General features: G+C 50.9%; 16 non-coding genes across 16 annotated transcripts; all 16 read left to right on the plus strand.

Moving 5' to 3' along the window:
• Positions 1–734: 734 nt before the first annotated feature.
• Positions 735–849, plus strand: LOC137003951 (U5 spliceosomal RNA). Its single transcript, XR_010892048.1, has one exon. It is a non-coding gene; the product is annotated as a U5 spliceosomal RNA (small nuclear RNA).
• An 809-nt stretch (positions 850–1,658) lies between these two features.
• On the plus strand, positions 1,659–1,730 carry trnag-ucc (transfer RNA glycine (anticodon UCC)). Its single transcript has one exon. It is a non-coding gene; the product is annotated as a tRNA-Gly (tRNA).
• A 921-nt stretch (positions 1,731–2,651) lies between these two features.
• On the plus strand, positions 2,652–2,723 carry trnag-ucc (transfer RNA glycine (anticodon UCC)). The gene has a single exon. It is a non-coding gene; the product is annotated as a tRNA-Gly (tRNA).
• Positions 2,724–3,555: 832 nt separating this feature from the next.
• On the plus strand, positions 3,556–3,670 carry LOC137003952 (U5 spliceosomal RNA). The gene has a single exon (XR_010892049.1). It is a non-coding gene; the product is annotated as a U5 spliceosomal RNA (small nuclear RNA).
• Positions 3,671–4,479: 809 nt separating this feature from the next.
• On the plus strand, positions 4,480–4,551 carry trnag-ucc (transfer RNA glycine (anticodon UCC)). The gene has a single exon. It is a non-coding gene; the product is annotated as a tRNA-Gly (tRNA).
• Positions 4,552–4,976: 425 nt separating this feature from the next.
• On the plus strand, positions 4,977–5,048 carry trnag-ucc (transfer RNA glycine (anticodon UCC)). Its single transcript has one exon. It is a non-coding gene; the product is annotated as a tRNA-Gly (tRNA).
• An 832-nt stretch (positions 5,049–5,880) lies between these two features.
• LOC137003954 (U5 spliceosomal RNA) lies at positions 5,881–5,995 on the plus strand. Its single transcript, XR_010892051.1, has one exon. It is a non-coding gene; the product is annotated as a U5 spliceosomal RNA (small nuclear RNA).
• Positions 5,996–6,804: 809 nt separating this feature from the next.
• On the plus strand, positions 6,805–6,876 carry trnag-ucc (transfer RNA glycine (anticodon UCC)). The gene has a single exon. It is a non-coding gene; the product is annotated as a tRNA-Gly (tRNA).
• Positions 6,877–7,301: 425 nt separating this feature from the next.
• On the plus strand, positions 7,302–7,373 carry trnag-ucc (transfer RNA glycine (anticodon UCC)). Its single transcript has one exon. It is a non-coding gene; the product is annotated as a tRNA-Gly (tRNA).
• Positions 7,374–7,708: 335 nt separating this feature from the next.
• On the plus strand, positions 7,709–7,823 carry LOC137003957 (U5 spliceosomal RNA). The gene has a single exon (XR_010892054.1). It is a non-coding gene; the product is annotated as a U5 spliceosomal RNA (small nuclear RNA).
• Positions 7,824–8,129: 306 nt separating this feature from the next.
• On the plus strand, positions 8,130–8,201 carry trnag-ucc (transfer RNA glycine (anticodon UCC)). The gene has a single exon. It is a non-coding gene; the product is annotated as a tRNA-Gly (tRNA).
• A 430-nt stretch (positions 8,202–8,631) lies between these two features.
• trnag-ucc (transfer RNA glycine (anticodon UCC)) lies at positions 8,632–8,703 on the plus strand. Its single transcript has one exon. It is a non-coding gene; the product is annotated as a tRNA-Gly (tRNA).
• A 336-nt stretch (positions 8,704–9,039) lies between these two features.
• On the plus strand, positions 9,040–9,154 carry LOC137003961 (U5 spliceosomal RNA). Its single transcript, XR_010892057.1, has one exon. It is a non-coding gene; the product is annotated as a U5 spliceosomal RNA (small nuclear RNA).
• Positions 9,155–9,440: 286 nt separating this feature from the next.
• trnag-ucc (transfer RNA glycine (anticodon UCC)) lies at positions 9,441–9,512 on the plus strand. The gene has a single exon. It is a non-coding gene; the product is annotated as a tRNA-Gly (tRNA).
• A 336-nt stretch (positions 9,513–9,848) lies between these two features.
• LOC137003958 (U5 spliceosomal RNA) lies at positions 9,849–9,963 on the plus strand. The gene has a single exon (XR_010892055.1). It is a non-coding gene; the product is annotated as a U5 spliceosomal RNA (small nuclear RNA).
• A 306-nt stretch (positions 9,964–10,269) lies between these two features.
• trnag-ucc (transfer RNA glycine (anticodon UCC)) lies at positions 10,270–10,341 on the plus strand. Its single transcript has one exon. It is a non-coding gene; the product is annotated as a tRNA-Gly (tRNA).
• Positions 10,342–20,565: the final 10,224 nt, after the last annotated feature.

Consider the following 20,565-nt stretch of genomic DNA (forward strand, 5'->3'; position numbering starts at 1 on the left):
GTCTCCCCGTCGGGGAATCGAACCCCGGTCTTCCGCGTGACAGGCGGAGATACTGTCCACTATACTAACGAGGAGCTGCAAGGGGCATGCCGATTCCCTGATCCGCGCAGCTGCTTGGTCAAAACGGTGTAAATCCCAAGCAAACTCAGCCAAAACATGCATAAAAACACCTTTTACACACCAGCTGCAAAGGTTCTACTGAAAGTGTAATGTGTTAAATGCCATCAACATGGCATCTAACCCCACTAAAATCTCCATTAAAGCTCGGTAGGTCAGGTCAATAAGTTCATGCGTTCCCTTCAGTACCGGCATCGGCCGGCGTTCGAGCGTTGGTGGTATAGTGGTGAGCATTGCTGCCTTCCAAGCAGTTGACCCGGGTTCGATTCCCGGCCAACGCATCGCTTTTGGCTCGCGCTGGGGTTACCACGGCCGCCCGCGAGCCCCTGCTGCGGCAAAAATTAATTTGTACGGGTCATTGGGCAGCAGCAAAGGTAGAGGTCTCCCCGTCGGGGAATCGAACCCCGGTCTTCCGCGTGACAGGCGGAGATACTGTCCACTATACTAACGAGGAGCTGCAGGTGGCACGCCGTCGCTACCGTTCAAAAATCTGCACGATGACCGGCAAGTGACCTGCTGATGAAAAGCTTGCTGGCAGGAGTTTGCATCCTAGATTACCCTCGGTGAGCAGAGCAGTATAGTAGAGGGAGAACGCAGACCCGAGAGGGCGGAGTCACAGCTCGAGTTTCTCTTCATTGTCGTATAAATCTTTCGCCTTTTACTAAAGATTTCCGTGGAGGGGAACATTTGCGAGTGTTCCGTATTTTTGGGGGCTCTGCTCACGGCAGAGCTGCGCAAGAGTGTTAAAAGCAGAGCGTACAAAATCCTTTTGCAAACCGACTGCAAGTGTTTTTATGGGGAGTGAAATCTGTCGAACGCAAGCCAGCATCCAGCTGACTTCCATGCATAAAAACACCATTTACGCACCAGCTGCAAAGGTTCTACTGAAAGTGTAGTGTGTTAAATGGCATCATAAAAACACTTTTTACACACCAAACAAAGAGCTGTTTAGTTCTTCTGCACCCGCCCGCTGCTAATGTGTTACGAGCCTTCTCGCTGACAGCACAAAAGTCGGCGTCGGCCGGTGTCCGGGCGTCAGCGTTGGTGGTATAGTGGTGAGCATTGCTGCCTTCAAAGCAGTTGACCCGGGTTCGATTCCCGGCCAACGCATCGCTTTTGGCTCACGCTGCGGTTACGACGGCCGCCCGCGGGCCCCTGCTGCGGCAAAAATCAATTTGTACGGGTCATTGGGCAGCAGCAAAGTTAGAGGTCTCCCCGTCGGGGAATCGAACCCCGGTCTTCCGCGTGACAGGCGGAGATACTGTCCACTATACTAACGAGGAGCTGCAAGGGGCATGCCGATTCCCTGATCCGCGCAGCTGCTTGGTCAAAACGGTGTAAATCCCAAGCAAACTCAGCCAAAACATGCATAAAAACACCTTTTACACACCAGCTGCAAAGGTTCTACTGAAAGTGTAATGTGTTAAATGCCATCAACATGGCATCTAACCCCACTAAAATCTCCATTAAAGCTCGGTAGGTCAGGTCAATAAGTTCATGTGTTCCCTTCAGTACCGGCATCGGCCGGCGTCCGAGCGTCAGCGTTGGTGGTATAGTGGTGAGCATAGCTGCCTTCCAAGCAGTTGACCCGGGTTCGATTCCCGGCCAACGCATCGCTTTTGGCTCACGCTGCGGTTACGACGGCCGCCCGCGGGCCCCTGCTGCAGCAAAAATCAATTTGTACGGGTCATTGGGCAGCAGCAAGGTAGAGGTCTCCCCGTCGGGGAATCGAACCCCGGTCTTCCACGTGACAGGCGGAGATACTGTCCACTATACTAACGAGGAGCTGCAAGGGGCATGCCGATTCCCTGATCCGCGCAGCTGCTTGGTCAAAACGGTGTAAATCCCAAGCAAACTCAGCCAAAACATGCATAAAAACACCTTTTACACACCAGCTGCAAAGGTTCTACTGAAAGTGTAATGTGTTAAATGCCATCAACATGGCATCTAACCCCACTAAAATCTCCATTAAAGCTCGGTAGGTCAGGTCAATAAGTTCATGCGTTCCCTTCAGTACCGGCATCGGCCGGCGTTCGAGCGTTGGTGGTATAGTGGTGAGCATTGCTGCCTTCCAAGCAGTTGACCCGGGTTCGATTCCCGGCCAACGCATCGCTTTTGGCTCGCGCTGGGGTTACCACGGCCGCCCGCGAGCCCCTGCTGCGGCAAAAATTAATTTGTACGGGTCATTGGGCAGCAGCAAAGGTAGAGGTCTCCCCGTCGGGGAATCGAACCCCGGTCTTCCGCGTGACAGGCGGAGATACTGTCCACTATACTAACGAGGAGCTGCAAGGGGCATGCCGATTCCCTGATCCGCGCAGCTGCTTGGTCAAAACGGTGTAAATCCCAAGCAAACTCAGCCAAAACATGCATAAAAACACCTTTTACACACCAGCTGCAAAGGTTCTACTGAAAGTGTAATGTGTTAAATGCCATCAACATGGCATCTAACCCCACTAAAATCTCCATTAAAGCTCGGTAGGTCAGGTCAATAAGTTCATGCGTTCCCTTCAGTACCGGCATCGGCCGGCGTCCGAGCGTTGGTGGTATAGTGGTGAGCATAGCTGCCTTCCAAGCAGTTGACCCGGGTTCGATTCCCGGCCAACGCATCGCTTTTGGCTCACGCTGCGGTTACGACGGCCGCCCGCGGGCCCTGCTGCGGCAAAAATCAATTTGTACGGGTCATTGGGCAGCAGCAAAGGTAGAGGTCTCCCCGTCGGGGAATCGAACCCCGGTCTTCCGCGTGACAGGCGGAGATACTGTCCACTATACTAACGAGGAGCTGCAAGGGGCATGCCGATTCCCTGATCCGCGCAGCTGCTTGGTCAAAATGGTGTAAATCCCAAGCAAACTCAGCCAAAACATGCATAAAAACACCTTTTACACACCAGCTGCAAAGGTTCTACTGAAAGTGTAATGTGTTAAATGCCATCAACATGGCATCTAACCCCACTAAAATCTCCATTAAAGCTCGGTAGGTCAGGTCAATAAGTTCATGCGTTCCCTTCAGTACCGGCATCGGCCGGCGTTCGAGCGTTGGTGGTATAGTGGTGAGCATTGCTGCCTTCCAAGCAGTTGACCCGGGTTCGATTCCCGGCCAACGCATCGCTTTTGGCTCGCGCTGGGGTTACCACGGCCGCCCGCGAGCCCCTGCTGCGGCAAAAATTAATTTGTACGGGTCATTGGGCAGCAGCAAAGGTAGAGGTCTCCCCGTCGGGGAATCGAACCCCGGTCTTCCGCGTGACAGGCGGAGATACTGTCCACTATACTAACGAGGAGCTGCAGGTGGCACGCCGTCGCTACCGTTCAAAAATCTGCACGATGACCGGCAAGTGACCTGCTGATGAAAAGCTTGCTGGCAGGAGTTTGCATCCTAGATTACCCTCGGTGAGCAGAGCAGTATAGTAGAGGGAGAACGCAGACCCGAGAGGGCGGAGTCACAGCTCGAGTTTCTCTTCATTGTCGTATAAATCTTTCGCCTTTTACTAAAGATTTCCGTGGAGGGGAACATTTGCGAGTGTTCCGTATTTTTGGGGGCTCTGCTCACGGCAGAGCTGCGCAAGAGTGTTAAAAGCAGAGCGTACAAAATCCTTTTGCAAACCGACTGCAAGTGTTTTTATGGGGAGTGAAATCTGTCGAACGCAAGCCAGCATCCAGCTGACTTCCATGCATAAAAACACCTTTTACGCACCAGCTGCAAAGGTTCTACTGAAAGTGTAGTGTGTTAAATGGCATCATAAAAACACTTTTTACACACCAAACAAAGAGCTGTTTAGTTCTTCTGCACCCGCCCGCTGCTAATGTGTTACGAGCCTTCTCGCTGACAGCACAAAAGTCGGCGTCGGCCGGTGTCCGGGCGTCAGCGTTGGTGGTATAGTGGTGAGCATTGCTGCCTTCAAAGCAGTTGACCCGGGTTCGATTCCCGGCCAACGCATCGCTTTTGGCTCACGCTGCGGTTACGACGGCCGCCCGCGGGCCCCTGCTGCGGCAAAAATCAATTTGTACGGGTCATTGGGCAGCAGCAAAGTTAGAGGTCTCCCCGTCGGGAAATCGAACCCCGGTCTTCCGCGTGACAGGCGGAGATACTGTCCACTATACTAACGAGGAGCTGCAAGGGGCATGCCGATTCCCTGATCCGCGCAGCTGCTTGGTCAAAACGGTGTAAATCCCAAGCAAACTCAGCCAAAACATGCATAAAAACACCTTTTACACACCAGCTGCAAAGGTTCTACTGAAAGTGTAATGTGTTAAATGCCATCAACATGGCATCTAACCCCACTAAAATCTCCATTAAAGCTCGGTAGGTCAGGTCAATAAGTTCATGTGTTCCCTTCAGTACCGGCATCGGCCGGCGTCCGAGCGTCAGCGTTGGTGGTATAGTGGTGAGCATAGCTGCCTTCCAAGCAGTTGACCCGGGTTCGATTCCCGGCCAACGCATCGCTTTTGGCTCGCGCTGCGGTTACGACGGCCGCCCGCGGGCCCCTGCTGCGGCAAAAATCAATTTGTACGGGTCATTGGGCAGCAGCAAAGGTAGAGGTCTCCCCGTCGGGGAATCGAACCCCGGTCTTCCGCGTGACAGGCGGAGATACTGTCCACTATACTAACGAGGAGCTGCAAGGGGCATGCCGATTCCCTGATCCGCGCAGCTGCTTGGTCAAAACGGTGTAAATCCCAAGCAAACTCAGCCAAAACATGCATAAAAACACCTTTTACACACCAGCTGCAAAGGTTCTACTGAAAGTGTAATGTGTTAAATGCCATCAACATGGCATCTAACCCCACTAAAATCTCCATTAAAGCTCGGTAGGTCAGGTCAATAAGTTCATGCGTTCCCTTCAGTACCGGCATCGGCCGGCGTCCGAGCGTTGGTGGTATAGTGGTGAGCATAGCTGCCTTCCAAGCAGTTGACCCGGGTTCGATTCCCGGCCAACGCATCGCTTTTGGCTCACGCTGCGGTTATGACGGCCGCCCGCGGGCCCTGCTGCGGCAAAAATCAATTTGTACGGGTCATTGGGCAGCAGCAAAGGTAGAGGTCTCCCCGTCGGGGAATCGAACCCCGGTCTTCCGCGTGACAGGCGGAGATACTGTCCACTATACTAACGAGGAGCTGCAAGGGGCATGCCGATTCCCTGATCCGCGCAGCTGCTTGGTCAAAATGGTGTAAATCCCAAGCAAACTCAGCCAAAACATGCATAAAAACACCTTTTACACACCAGCTGCAAAGGTTCTACTGAAAGTGTAATGTGTTAAATGCCATCAACATGGCATCTAACCCCACTAAAATCTCCATTAAAGCTCGGTAGGTCAGGTCAATAAGTTCATGCGTTCCCTTCAGTACCGGCATCGGCCGGCGTTCGAGCGTTGGTGGTATAGTGGTGAGCATTGCTGCCTTCCAAGCAGTTGACCCGGGTTCGATTCCCGGCCAACGCATCGCTTTTGGCTCGCGCTGGGGTTACCACGGCCGCCCGCGAGCCCCTGCTGCGGCAAAAATTAATTTGTACGGGTCATTGGGCAGCAGCAAAGGTAGAGGTCTCCCCGTCGGGGAATCGAACCCCGGTCTTCCGCGTGACAGGCGGAGATACTGTCCACTATACTAACGAGGAGCTGCAGGTGGCACGCCGTCGCTACCGTTCAAAAATCTGCACGATGACCGGCAAGTGACCTGCTGATGAAAAGCTTGCTGGCAGGAGTTTGCATCCTAGATTACCCTCGGTGAGCAGAGCAGTATAGTAGAGGGAGAACGCAGACCCGAGAGGGCGGAGTCACAGCTCGAGTTTCTCTTCATTGTCGTATAAATCTTTCGCCTTTTACTAAAGATTTCCGTGGAGGGGAACATTTGCGAGTGTTCCGTATTTTTGGGGGCTCTGCTCACGGCAGAGCTGCGCAAGAGTGTTAAAAGCAGAGCGTACAAAATCCTTTTGCAAACCGACTGCAAGTGTTTTTATGGGGAGTGAAATCTGTCGAACGCAAGCCAGCATCCAGCTGACTTCCATGCATAAAAACACCTTTTACGCACCAGCTGCAAAGGTTCTACTGAAAGTGTAGTGTGTTAAATGGCATCATAAAAACACTTTTTACACACCAAACAAAGAGCTGTTTAGTTCTTCTGCACCCGCCCGCTGCTAATGTGTTACGAGCCTTCTCGCTGACAGCACAAAAGTCGGCGTCGGCCGGTGTCCGGGCGTCAGCGTTGGTGGTATAGTGGTGAGCATTGCTGCCTTCAAAGCAGTTGACCCGGGTTCGATTCCCGGCCAACGCATCGCTTTTGGCTCACGCTGCGGTTACGACGGCCGCCCGCGGGCCCCTGCTGCGGCAAAAATCAATTTGTACGGGTCATTGGGCAGCAGCAAAGTTAGAGGTCTCCCCGTCGGGAAATCGAACCCCGGTCTTCCGCGTGACAGGCGGAGATACTGTCCACTATACTAACGAGGAGCTGCAAGGGGCATGCCGATTCCCTGATCCGCGCAGCTGCTTGGTCAAAACGGTGTAAATCCCAAGCAAACTCAGCCAAAACATGCATAAAAACACCTTTTACACACCAGCTGCAAAGGTTCTACTGAAAGTGTAATGTGTTAAATGCCATCAACATGGCATCTAACCCCACTAAAATCTCCATTAAAGCTCGGTAGGTCAGGTCAATAAGTTCATGTGTTCCCTTCAGTACCGGCATCGGCCGGCGTCCGAGCGTCAGCGTTGGTGGTATAGTGGTGAGCATAGCTGCCTTCCAAGCAGTTGACCCGGGTTCGATTCCCGGCCAACGCATCGCTTTTGGCTCGCGCTGCGGTTACGACGGCCGCCCGCGGGCCCCTGCTGCGGCAAAAATCAATTTGTACGGGTCATTGGGCAGCAGCAAAGGTAGAGGTCTCCCCGTCGGGGAATCGAACCCCGGTCTTCCGCGTGACAGGCGGAGATACTGTCCACTATACTAACGAGGAGCTGCAAGGGGCATGCCGATTCCCTGATCCGCGCAGCTGCTTGGTCAAAACGGTGTAAATCCCAAGCAAACTCAGCCAAAACATGCATAAAAACACCTTTTACACACCAGCTGCAAAGGTTCTACTGAAAGTGTAATGTGTTAAATGCCATCAACATGGCATCTAACCCCACTAAAATCTCCATTAAAGCTCGGTAGGTCAGGTCAATAAGTTCATGCGTTCCCTTCAGTACCGGCATCGGCCGGCGTCCGAGCGTTGGTGGTATAGTGGTGAGCATAGCTGCCTTCCAAGCAGTTGACCCGGGTTCGATTCCCGGCCAACGCATCGCTTTTGGCTCACGCTGCGGTTACGACGGCCGCCCGCGGGCCCTGCTGCGGCAAAAATCAATTTGTACGGGTAATTGGGCAGCAGCAAAGGTAGAGGTCTCCCCGTCGGGGAATCGAACCCCGGTCTTCCGCGTGACAGGCGGAGATACTGTCCACTATACTAACGAGGAGCTGCAGGTGGCACGCCGTCGCTACCGTTCAAAAATCTGCACGATGACCGGCAAGTGACCTGCTGATGAAAAGCTTGCTGGCAGGAGTTTGCATCCTAGATTACCCTCAGTGAGCAGAGCAGTATAGTAGAGGGAGAACGCAGGCCCGAGAGGGCGGAGTCACAGCTCGAGTTTCTCTTTATTGTCGTATAAATCTTTCGCCTTTTACTAAAGATTTCCGTGGAGGGGAACATTTGCGAGTGTTCTGTATTTTTGGGGGCTCTGCTCACGGCAAAGCTGCGCAAGAGTGTTAAAAGCAGAGCGTACAAAATCCTTTTGCAAACCGACTGCAAGTTTTTTTATGGGGAGTGAAATCTGTCGAACGCAAGCCAGCATCCAGCTGACTTCCATGCATAAAAACACCTTTTACGCACCAGCTGCAAAGGTTCTACTGAAAGTGTAGTGTGTTAAATGGCATCATAAAAACACTTTTTACACACCAAACAAAGAGCTGTTTAGTTCTTCTGCACCCGCCGGCTGCTAATGTGTTACGAGCCTTCTCGCTGACAGCACAAAAGTCGGCGTCGGCCGGTGTCCGGGCGTCAGCGTTGGTGGTATAGTGGTGAGCATAGCTGCCTTCCAAGCAGTTGACCCGGGTTCGATTCCCGGCCAACGCATCGCTTTTGGCTCACGCTGCGGTTACGACGGCCGCCCGCGGGCCCCTGCTGCGGCAAAAATCAATTTGTACGGGTCATTGGGCAGCAGCAAGGTAGAGGTCTCCCCGTCGGGGAATCGAACCCCGGTCTTCCACGTGACAGGCGGAGATACTGTCCACTATACTAACGAGGAGCTGCAAGGGGCATGCCGATTCCCTGATCCGCGCAGCTGCTTGGTCAAAACGGTGTAAATCCCAAGCAAACTCAGCCAAAACATGCATAAAAACACCTTTTACACACCAGCTGCAAAGGTTCTACTGAAAGTGTAATGTGTTAAATGCCATCAACATGGCATCTAACCCCACTAAAATCTCCATTAAAGCTCGGTAGGTCAGGTCAATAAGTTCATGTGTTCCCTTCAGTACCGGCATCGGCCGGCGTCCGAGCATCAGCGTTGGTGGTATAGTGGTGAGCATAGCTGCCTTCCAAGCAGTTGACCCGGGTTCGATTCCCGGCCAACGCATCGCTTTTGGCTCGCGCTGCGGTTACGACGGCCGCCCGCGGGCCCCTGCTGCAGCAAAAATCAATTTGTACGGGTCATTGGGCAGCAGCAAAGGTAGAGGTCTCCCCGTCGGGGAATCGAACCCCGGTCTTCCGCGTGACAGGCGGAGATACTGTCCACTATACTAACAAGGAGCTGCAGGTGGCATGCCGTCGCTACCGTTCAAAAATCTGCACGATGACCGGCAAGTGACCTGCTGATGAAAAGCTTGCTGGCAGGAGTTTGCATCCTAGATTACCCTCGGTGAGCAGAGCAGTATAGTAGAGGGAGAACGCAGGCCCGAGAGGGCGGAGTCACAGCTCGAGTTTCTCTTCATTGTCGTATACATCTTTCGCCTTTTACTAATGATTTCCGTGGAGGGGAACATTTGCGAGTGTTCCGTATTTTTGGGGGCTCTGCTCACGGCAGAGCTGCGCAAGAGTGTTAAAAGCAGAGCGTACAAAATCCTTTTGCAAAACGACTGCAAGTGTTTTTATGGGGAGTGAAATCTGTCGAACGCAAGCCAGCATCCAGCTGACTTCCATGCATAAAAACACCTTTTACGCACCAGCTGCAAAGGTTCTACTGAAAGTGTAATGTGTTAAATGCCATCAACATGGCATCTAACCCCACTAAAATCTCCATTAAAGCTCGGTAGGTCAGGTCAATAAGTTCATGTGTTCCCTTCAGTACCGGCATCGGCCGGCGTCCGAGCGTCAGCGTTGGTGGTATAGTGGTGAGCATAGCTGCCTTCCAAGCAGTTGACCCGGGTTCGATTCCCGGCCAACGCATCGCTTTTGGCTCACGCTGCGGTTACGACGGCCGCCCGCGGGCCCCTGCTGCGGCAAAAATCAATTTGTACGGGTCATTGGGCAGCAGCAAAGGTAGAGGTCTCCCCGTCGGGGAATCGAACCCCGGTCTTCCGCGTGACAGGCGGAGATACTGTCCACTATACTAACGAGGAGCTGCAGGTGGCACGCCGTCGCTACCGTTCAAAAATCTGCACGATGACCGGCAAGTGACCTGCTGATGAAAAGCTTGCTGGCAGGAGTTTGCATCCTAGATTACCCTCAGTGAGCAGAGCAGTATAGTAGAGGGAGAACGCAGGCCCGAGAGGGCGGAGTCACAGCTCGAGTTTCTCTTTATTGTCGTATAAATCTTTCGCCTTTTACTAAAGATTTCCGTGGAGGGGAACATTTGCGAGTGTTCTGTATTTTTGGGGGCTCTGCTCACGGCAAAGCTGCGCAAGAGTGTTAAAAGCAGAGCGTACAAAATCCTTTTGCAAACCGACTGCAAGTTTTTTTATGGGGAGTGAAATCTGTCGAACGCAAGCCAGCATCCAGCTGACTTCCATGCATAAAAACACCTTTTACGCACCAGCTGCAAAGGTTCTACTGAAAGTGTAGTGTGTTAAATGGCATCATAAAAACACTTTTTACACACCAAACAAAGAGCTGTTTAGTTCTTCTGCACCCGCCGGCTGCTAATGTGTTACGAGCCTTCTCGCTGACAGCACAAAAGTCGGCGTCGGCCGGTGTCCGGGCGTCAGCGTTGGTGGTATAGTGGTGAGCATAGCTGCCTTCCAAGCAGTTGACCCGGGTTCGATTCCCGGCCAACGCATCGCTTTTGGCTCACGCTGCGGTTACGACGGCCGCCCGCGGGCCCCTGCTGCGGCAAAAATCAATTTGTACGGGTCATTGGGCAGCAGCAAGGTAGAGGTCTCCCCGTCGGGGAATCGAACCCCGGTCTTCCACGTGACAGGCGGAGATACTGTCCACTATACTAACGAGGAGCTGCAAGGGGCATGCCGATTCCCTGATCCGCGCAGCTGCTTGGTCAAAACGGTGTAAATCCCAAGCAAACTCAGCCAAAACATGCATAAAAACACCTTTTACACACCAGCTGCAAAGGTTCTACTGAAAGTGTAATGTGTTAATGTTTTTTTTTTTTTTTTTTTTAATCAGATAATAAAACTATATTGTACTGTAGGAAACATGGGCCACGTCGATTTTACTATAAAGTTTTCTATAGCTTTTACTATAACAGCTGTTCTTAATTATTATGTAAAACAGAGAAGAAAAAAACATTAGGTTGGGACAACTTAAGACAACTTTCTAATCCCAGAGTTATTATTAGGTGGAAAGAAAATATTTTTTTAACTTTTAAACTTTCCCATTCTGTTTCTTTTTCAAAACTGCATCACAGCATTTGCTGCTGTATCAATACATAATCATCCATATCTATACCCGAATCAGCAAGGAATGCATCACAATATATTGCTGTATTGATATTTTTAGCAGCGCTAAAGCCTTGTTCCATGTGCCCCTTTTATACTTTGAGCACCTGCCCCTCCAAAGGTCTCTGCACGGCCCTGCACCAGAGACTGCTCTGGGGTTACCACTGTGGGAAGCACCCCGTTGAACCTGGGCGGTGTAGAACCGAACTGAATTCTGTAACCCTATTCTATTATGAGCCATACCCACTTCGAAATGTTTGGGAGACGTTTCCATTCTTCCACATGTTCTACTAAGGGAACCAGTCTCTCGAGACTGGTCTCTGGTGTTTTTTGAGCACTTGGCTCGTCCATCTGACGCGGCGCACCGGTAGACAGACGAATCAAGCGCCGACCGACCCTCCTCGGAGGATCGGTGGAGACCGCTGCGCCCTGACGCACACTGGGTGGCAGGGTTGACAAGACGGTCCCCTGAGGGCACCGAGGAGGACCCGATATCCGAATCCTCTCGGAGGGGGCTGCCCTCGAGAGATCCTGCACTAATAATGTCAGGACCTCTTCTTTGAAGCCTTCCGAGAGATAATGACGGTCCTCAGATCCGTCCTACCTCCAGAAGGCTTCGCCTGTGTCGCCCGGCCCGGTCCTCATGATTTTTGGGGGAGCACGGGAAGTGACACTGGCCTTCTGTTGCGCTCTGTGCGCTGAGGAGCTGGCTGTCGGCCGAGGCTGCTCCCGCCCAGCAGCCTCGGGGGGATGAGAGCGGCGGGGAAGAATTTTCTGGAAGGCCGCTGATTGTTTGCGTGTCTCCTGAAACCTGTCAACGACAGTTGTAACTGCGTCGCCGAAAAGGCCAGCAGGAGAAAGCGGCGCATCCATCAAGACATTCTTATCTTTGTCCTTGATTTCTGATAAATTGAGCCATAAGTGCCTCTCCGTGGCCACCAGGGCTGCCATAGAGCGGCCTATTGATTTGGCCGTCTCCTTGGTGGCCCGGAGAGCCTGATCTGTCGCCTTACGGATCTCTTGGATTGCATCGAATGTTGCTGCCCCACTCTCATCTATCTCCCCCAGCAGATCAGCTTGGTATGCCTGCAAGATTGACATTGTATGCAGGCACGCCGCCGCCTGACCCGCTGCCAAATAAGCCTTGCCCACCAAATTAGATGTTATTTTTAAGGGCTTTGTGGGCAATGTTGGGGTCCTGAGGGACGATGCAGACTCGGGCGAGAGATAGCTCGCAAGCGTCTCTTCTACCCGAGGCATCGCCCCATAGCCGTGGTGCCTCAGCCCCATGATGTTACTATATAATGACGTTTGGGGGCTGAAGACACGATATTGGACAGGTCTTCTCCACGACCTCGACACCTCGGTGTGGAGGTCGGGAGAGAACGGCAGACCCCGACGCTGGGGTAGTGACCGTGCTGGAAGGAATCTTTCATCCAACTTGCTTTTAGGTCTATTTTCGTGTTTTTCCGCGGGCCAGTCAATATTTAGCTTTTCAACTGCCCTGGTCACTACCTCCAGCAGCTCCTCATAAGCTGGGGATGAGGACGGCGGTTCCTCATCCCCTTTGACACCCTCCACATCAACCTCCTCGGAGGAAGATATATTGAGTGTCTGTGTCTCCCTCCGGGGGGAAGAAACCACAGCGCGTGCTTCCACCGCCAGAGGAGAGACACTGGGTCCGGCAGGTAAGGGGAGCGATAGGGCTGGGCCCGTCTCTCCCCCCTCTGCCAGATCCATTTGTGAACCCCACGAGTGCGGACCACGCCGAGGCTCAGCAGCGGCATCTCGTGTGTATCCCCGTCCGTGATGAAGTGAGGACAGGGATGAACACACTTAGTGAAATGCCGCTTTTTTTCCGCCATTATGTATGTATATATATATATATATATATATATATATATATATATATATATATGTGTGTGTCTTTTTATGTTGTGCTTGGAAACTCTTGTCCTCAGATGAAGAGATCACTGTGTAATAACTTGGACAGACAACAATAAATAAGACAGACAAGATACAGATAGCGCTTGCTGAAGACAACAGAAGCTAGCGTTCTTTTTTCCGGGTATGCTTTATAGTTTCCTTGTCCGTGACGTCACCCGCCTCTGACGTCACATCTTCTCATTGGTTGGATACAGAGGTGCTTCACAAACACAAAATGCAGAGGGTTCCCATTGCGTCATTGGACGTAGCGTTGATGTTCCCACGAAAGGGAACTAATGCCAACAAGAGAGAAAATGAACAAAACAGAACATATGTGACACAGAATGCATACCAAACTCTATGCATTTGATTGTGTTTGTAAAGGTGTGAACCAAATGGCCCATACAGATGTATAGCCCACAGAAACTGATGGGTGTTTATGACAAAGAAACAGCATTGCTCAGAGTAGATCACAGGGTAGACCGATCTCCTGTGGGAGGTCCTAACAGTATTGTGTTGTTTGTAGCCCTTGTGTCTTCATGTATAAAGTTCTGTCCCACAGACAGAACTTTGGGTTAAGATGTTTTGAAGGCCGACACGCTGACATCGCTGCTGAAGAACTGTGCTACACTACTACCACTACTACCAATAAAATCTTCTCCCTATAAGAACTCTTGTCAAGCTTACTTATTTTATGTATTAGAGAAATCTAATACATTGGCATGCCTCCCAAACGACTGCACGGCCAAATACAGCAAAATCTAACAATTTGGCGAGCCAGCCAGGAGAGACTGACAAGAAGAGAACTCACCAAATGCAACAAGAAGTGAACACAAAAGTCTTGGAGATTCTACAGTTTTTATGTTGAAGATCAACAGACTGCATCTGTGGATACAATTTATTTGGTGAGTGAAACTTATCAGCTCTCTTAAAATAACTTAAAGAAAAAAAAAAAGAGGAATAATAAGTAGACCAGTAAAATTTGTAATGTAGTCACATACAGTGTAGCACTGTTGAGAATTTTAGGCTTGGGCCTTTCTAATGAGTCTGTAGGAACCTTTTAAATGTTTTAGTCCATTCTCCTGAGACTGTAGAATCTATATATATAAGGTTTATAGCTTGGCCCTGTTCTCTTGAGTCTGTAGGAATCATTTAAGAAAGAGGTTTAGTCCATACACCAGGGATGGACAACTCCGGTCCTGGAGGGCCAGTGTCCTGCAGAGTTTATCTCCATCCCTGATAAAAACTCACTTGCCTATAACTTTCTACTAATCCTAAAGACCTTGATTAGCTGGTTCAGGTGTGTTTGATTAGGGTTGGAGTTAAACTCTGCTGGACACTGGCCCTCCAGGACCGGAGTTGTCCATCCCTGGTACACAGTTTGGTCCTTTCTCTGGAGTGTGTAGGAATTGTTTAAGAAACAATTTGGTCTGTTCATTAAGAGATTGTAGAAGCAAAGGCTTGGTCCTTTCTCTTTGTGTCTGTAGAAAGTGTTAAAGTCCATTCATCCAGAGACCGCAGAAACCATAGAATGTCTTGGGACTGATGTTGCTGCAAGAGTTATAATTTCTTGACTGGGTGCTAATTCAGTAGCCACTATTTTAATTTTTAAATAAATGCCCTAACTGGGTGAGAAGATGATGGCATAAAGCCTTGGAACTATATGTTTATTTGCCTTCCAATGAAAGATGCGGAAAGATCTAAAGTAAATTGTCTAAGAGATCAATTTGAACTAAATTCAGCCTTGTGAACTAGGCCTCAAAAGAATAGAACAAGTCTTTTCAGTCAGAAGTTTTCAGAAAGGAAACAAGGAATATTAGCCTGAAAATGAATGTTTTGTCTTAAATGTAGTATTGAAAACTAAGCAGAGTTAGCAGACTAAGAAGAATAACGTTGAACTGTTATTTAACATTGGATTGTTAGGAAATTGTTAGGAGTACAAGTAGAGGGTATAATACACAATTTTGTATTTTGGAAACATATTTGATTTATCCATGTATCTGAAATGGTCAGTCTAAAAGATTGCTGAGAATTTAAATCTGAATAAGCACCTAACGGCTCTAACACCTTTTGTTCTGTTTTCACACCTCTGTGGCCAAGAACTGAAAGACATGGAACAGAACCTCCAAATGTTACTATTGATCAGATGATGGAAAATCTGAATGAATATTTGGACAAAAGGCTGGGACTAAGGAAGTGCCAGGGTGACATCTGCCAGAAGTACAACATCAGGCACTCAGAGAATGGAAAATGGGCCTTGCCGGACATTAAAAGGGCTTATGGAAAGATGCAGCGCTCAAAAGCAAACACAAACAGAGATGGCTTGTCTGTAATTTTGGTCAAACAAATTCAACAGCATCTACAGAAGTGTGAGACTGACAAATTACTACGTGAGAACACAGCAGAGAAAGCAAAGGTTCGAGCACTAGCTGAACAATTGCAGAATGAAAAGAAAGACTACTAAATGAGAAGACCAAGTTGTTAAATTTGCTTTCCAAACGATTGGAATCAAAAGACTGTTCTGGAAAAAAGATCTAGCAGCAAAGCAGAACAAGAGTTTCTTTATGCATTCAGTGATCTCCAGAAGAATGAGGAACAACGAGACCTTTATCTGCTTGGAGAAAGTGACAGTAGTTCCACAGTGAACTCTGACAGCAATGAAAACACACATGATGATATCATAAAGGACAACTTGAAGGTTAGGCTCGCTCCTGTAATTGTCAAAAACAGAAGGACTTAAGTTGAAATTGGCAATGAGGAGGAGTATGAGGAAAATGGTGAACGACGAACTCGAACTGTCACAAAAGTGGTAAAGAAATATGTTCCACACAGAACATACCAGCCAGCTACTCCAGAGCAAGTTGACAAATGGTCAAAAGATTTGCCAGATGTGTACAAACAACCATGGAAAGCTTGGCAATTTCTTCAGCGTTTGTATGTGAGGTCTGTATATTATATTGATATAAAAATTATAGCTAAATTGAATTTTTTTTTTTTTTTTTATTCAGTTTTATTTGGAATATTCCTCATTTATTAGTCACTTTTGATACAAGAAAAAACACACATTTCAGACATTTAGCAAATGTAGATGTCCTTAATATATCAAAAAGCAGAATCAGCAGTTTATAATCATCTGGGGCCAGTTGCACCAGCTGTGCGCAAGTTACAACGTAGACTAGTTTTGACGTAAATGGGCACTAAGTTACAATTTACGCACTACTAAATATTTTTGTGTTGCACCATTAAACTTAGTTGAAGCGTAACTCTACGTATACACTAAATATTTACGGAAGCCTCCTATCAGGAGTAACGGTTGGAATAAAATAGCAGACTGACTGAACTGCATCAATAAGCTCTTGTTTTACCTGACAGACTTCATTCTTTACACATATATGATGCTGCTGACATTTACACTCTCTTAAATTTTAAGAGAGAGAACATCATGTGAAAAGATTACTTTGTTAGACACTCTTCAACACGAACCCGTTAAACAGCGCGCCGCTGTGTGCATCGGTCCTATCACTCCGTGTTGTGCATGTCAAATAAAATCAGTCATAATCAATAAATGTAATTTCTTATGTTTTTGTTGTTGTTGTTGTTGTTTCAGTATTTATTTATTGATCCTTATTCATTTCGTTTCAAATACAGTTTCTGAATGTTATTTACATATAAAAACATTTATGATTAAGTAGTAGGCCTAGGCTATTATATTTAATGGGAACTTATTTTTACTGTTAGCTACGTGAGGCAAAATAAGTCAGAATGAAGGATAAACTGAAATTCACGGAATTTCAACAACTTCTGCTCCTGTATTTGAAGGATCACTGAAGGTAAACGTCATATTATGCGACTACGCATTACTTTACGGAGACCTTACGAGCTACTAGCTACGTTCTGCCTTAAGAACAAATGGTGCAACCGAATAAAGTACAGAGTTAGTTACAAACTAGCTAGTAGTTACTAAGCCACTAGTGTGGACTTTACGTTCCAATTTAAGAAAGAACTTACGAACGGCTGGTGCAACCCTACCCTGATCTTTCTGGTCGATGTGGAGAAATCTCTAGTTCTGTGACAGACAGAAATGCCATCTGAAAGATAAAAGACAATAACACACTATCAAGAGGAAAATATTACATCTGATCATGTTTCTCTGTCACATTATGTATATTTTCAAGAAACACTTGAAGAACTGTTCCCTTTCAGTCGGTCACGTTCGACGTACGTCAGTAGTGACCGACGAATTGGGATATCGCTTAGAGAGCCCTATCATCTTAGTGTAAACTAAAACAAGCCCATGGAATTGGCGTGCGATATTTGCATAATGCGCACCGCCCCCGTCAGGTGTATATAAATAGGAAGCAGATGCAATCGCACTCTGTCTTTCGCTTCGGAGCCATTCCCTGGTGTCCTGTTTAGAAGACTCCTTTCTTCGTTTATTTATTCTAAAACTTTGCCTAAACAGAAGAGGATTTACAGCGAGCTTTCAGTGCTGGTGAAAGGGCACGTTCAGCGAGGTCGCGAGTTTCCGAGGAGCTGAGCTATAAGCTCGAAAACTGCTGTTTTCACAGCAACACAAAGAGTGTGTGCGTGTGTAGCGATTTGGGCCGGTTCCTCGGTGTGTCAGGGAGTGGTGTACCTGACACATCGCGTCGCTCCCTGGGTGCTTCAGCACGAGTGAGTTGACTTCCCCTTCTAAAAGAGCTTTACAGACGAACCCTGACAGTATGTCATTTCGTCTGTGCGTTAATGGGTGCGGTCGTTCCCTGGTCCCTGCTGATGGGCACAATCGTTGCATCTCGTGTTTGGGCATTCTGCACGCTGAAGCAGCTTTTGTGGATGGTTCATGTTCCCATTGCGGGAACATGACTATCGCGGTGCTGAGGTCGAGGCTCTCCTTCCTGAAGTCTCAGGAAGTGGGGGTCCCCTCTCCTATGCCGCGTACGACCGTTTTTTCCGGCCCCGGGAACCGGAATGACGGTACGGCGCTGTATAGGAAGGGTGACCTGAGGATTACGGTCAGGGCTTCCCCGCCGAGCAGAAACGCTCCTCGGGCCCCTGCCGCCTCATCAGCACCGCAACCCATCGTGCCACCGTTGGTTTCCGCTGAGCCCTCTACGGACTGTCCAGCCGTTACCTTTGGTGTGCCGGCGGCGGATCGGATGTCGATCGCTGCATCGGAAGGTGAGCCTGAGTCCTCGGGGGAGGATTCGGACGCGCTGCCGCCTGGGACGGTAGCGTTGCCCGAGTCGGATCCCGAGCTCACGGCTGTGCTCTCCCGGGCCGCCTTGTGCGTCGGGCTTGAGTGGAACCCTCCACCCTGTCCCGGCCCATCTCGGTTGGACGATTGGTACTTGGGGGGGGGTCGCGCTGGTCAAATCCAGCGTCCCGCCCCAATGCCTTTCTTCCCGGAAGTACACGATGAGGTGACCAGGTCTTGACAAGCTCCGCATGGGGCTCGTACAGGGCCTGGTCCCTCGTCCGCCTTCACCTCCCTGGACGGCGGGCTAGCCAGGGGGTACGCGAGGATCCCGCCAGTCGAGTGGTCTGTTGCGACGCAGTTGTGTCCAACGGCCGCTGGCTGGCGCGGTGAGCCGCGTCTCCCGTCCCAGGCCTGTGAATTCTCAGCCGGTCTGACTGAGAAAGCTTACAGTGCCTGTGGGCAGGCTGCCTCTGCCCTGCACGCGATGGCCCTTTTGCAGGTCTATCAGGCAAAAGCGCTGTCGCAGATGCCCCAGGAAGGTCCTGACCAACAGCTGCTTGGGGAGCTGCGCGCTGCCACTGACCTTGCCCTCCGGGCAACTAAGGTGACAGCGCGTTCTGTTGGCCAGGCGATGTCTACTCTGGTAGCCCAGCAACGCCACCTCTGGCTGACCTTGGCAGACATGAGGGAGACCGACAAACATCGGTTCCTGGATTCCCCCGTGTCTCCGGTCGGCCTTTTCGGCGACGCGGTGGAGAGCTGTGCCCAACAGTCCTCCGCTGCACAGAAGCAGGCTGAGGCTATCAGACATGTCATGCCACGGCGGTCCGCTGCTGCCTCCACCCAGCCGCCCGTGGCTCAGCCTCAGCCCGCTCGTCGCCGAGGGCGCCCGCCTGCATCTTCCTCCGCCCCTGCTAAGTTGGCAAAGCAGCAGCCTACACCAGCCAAACAGCAGGGTACCGGTCGCGGTCGGGGAAAACTCGGCCCTGAGACGGGCGACCTGGAGCGGAAGGTTCCTGCCCTTTGGGAGAGTATTCCATCTGCTCTCCCACCCCCGGAGGAGGGCCGGGGGGATTTTGTGGCGGCTGTCCATCTACCGCCGCTGGCTCTCCGGAGTCCAGCGGTACCCACTTTGCCACAAAAAGAGCAGTTTCCTTAAACTCCAGGTCACAAGAGGGCGCGTTCGCCAGTGTGCCAGGCCCCGCCTCGCCACTCGCAACCCCCTCCCATTCCGCCAGTAGGCGGCAGTGTGATGGCGCAGACCGCGTCCCGTGCGCCGTCTCCCATTCGCACTGCTGCCTCGCAGAGTCCGACCTCACTCCGGGCCGCTCCCATGCCGTCCGAGTCGGGTCCCTCTCTGCCTTGCTGCCCCACCCCCGGTGCGTCTGTGGTGCCTTTGGTCCTGCTGGCTCGGAGTCTGGAGGCGTGGATCACGCTTCCCAGCCCGTCCCGCTGGCTCATTCGCACTATCAGACTCGGCTATGCGATTCAGTTCGCCCGGCGTCCCCCGGTTTTCAGGGGTGTCCACTTCACTCAGGTGTCGTTGGACAGTGCACCTGTTCTCCGGGCGGAGATTGCTGTCCTGCTGGCGAAGGATGCAATCGAGCCGGTCCCTCCAGCCGATATGAAGTCGGGGTTCTACAGCCCCTACTTCATTGTACCGAAAAAGGGCGGTGGGCTACAGCCAAACCTGGATCTGCGCGTCCTGAACCGGTACCTTCACAAGATGCCGTTCAAGATGCTCACGCAGAAGCGCATTTTTGAATGCGTCCGTCCCCGGGATTGGTTTGCAGCAATAGACCTGAAGGACGCGTACTTTCATGTCTCGATTCTGCCTCGACACAGACCCTTCCTCCGGTTTGCGTTCGAGGGTCGGGCATATCAGTACAAAGTCCTACCCTTTGGGCTGGCCCTGTCACCCCGCGTCTTTACGAAGGTTGCGGAGGCGGCCATTGTTCCCCTCAAGGAACAGGGCTTTCGTATTCTCAACTATCTCGACGACTGGCTGATCCTGGCCAGCTCGCGAGAGCAGTTGTGCGAACACAGGGACATGGTTTTAGCTCACCTCAGCCGGTTGGGTCTTCGGGTCAACTGGGACAAGAGCAAACTCGCCCCCGGGCAGAGGATCTCTTATCTCGGTCTCGAGCTAGACTCGGTTGCATGGACTGCGCGTCTCACCGAGGCGCGCGTCCAGTCGGTGTTGAACTGCCTGAGTTCGCTCAAGCGCAGGACAGCGGCTCCACTGAAAGATTTTCAGAGGCTCCTGGGGCATATGGCATCTGCAGCCGCGGTCACGCCGCTCGGATTGCTTCATATGAGACCGCTTCAACACTGGCTCCGCGGCCGGGTCCCGAGATGGGCGTGGCAGTGCGGCATGCTCCGTGTCCCCGTGACACGAGCTGCCGTCGCACCCTTGTCCGGTGGTCGGACCCTTCGTTCCTGCGGGCCGGAGTACCCCTCGAACAAGTGTCCAGGCATGCTG

This window comes from Chanodichthys erythropterus, chromosome 16 (assembly GCF_024489055.1).
Source record: "Chanodichthys erythropterus isolate Z2021 chromosome 16, ASM2448905v1, whole genome shotgun sequence".
Classification (NCBI taxonomy): Eukaryota; Metazoa; Chordata; class Actinopteri; order Cypriniformes; family Xenocyprididae; genus Chanodichthys; species Chanodichthys erythropterus.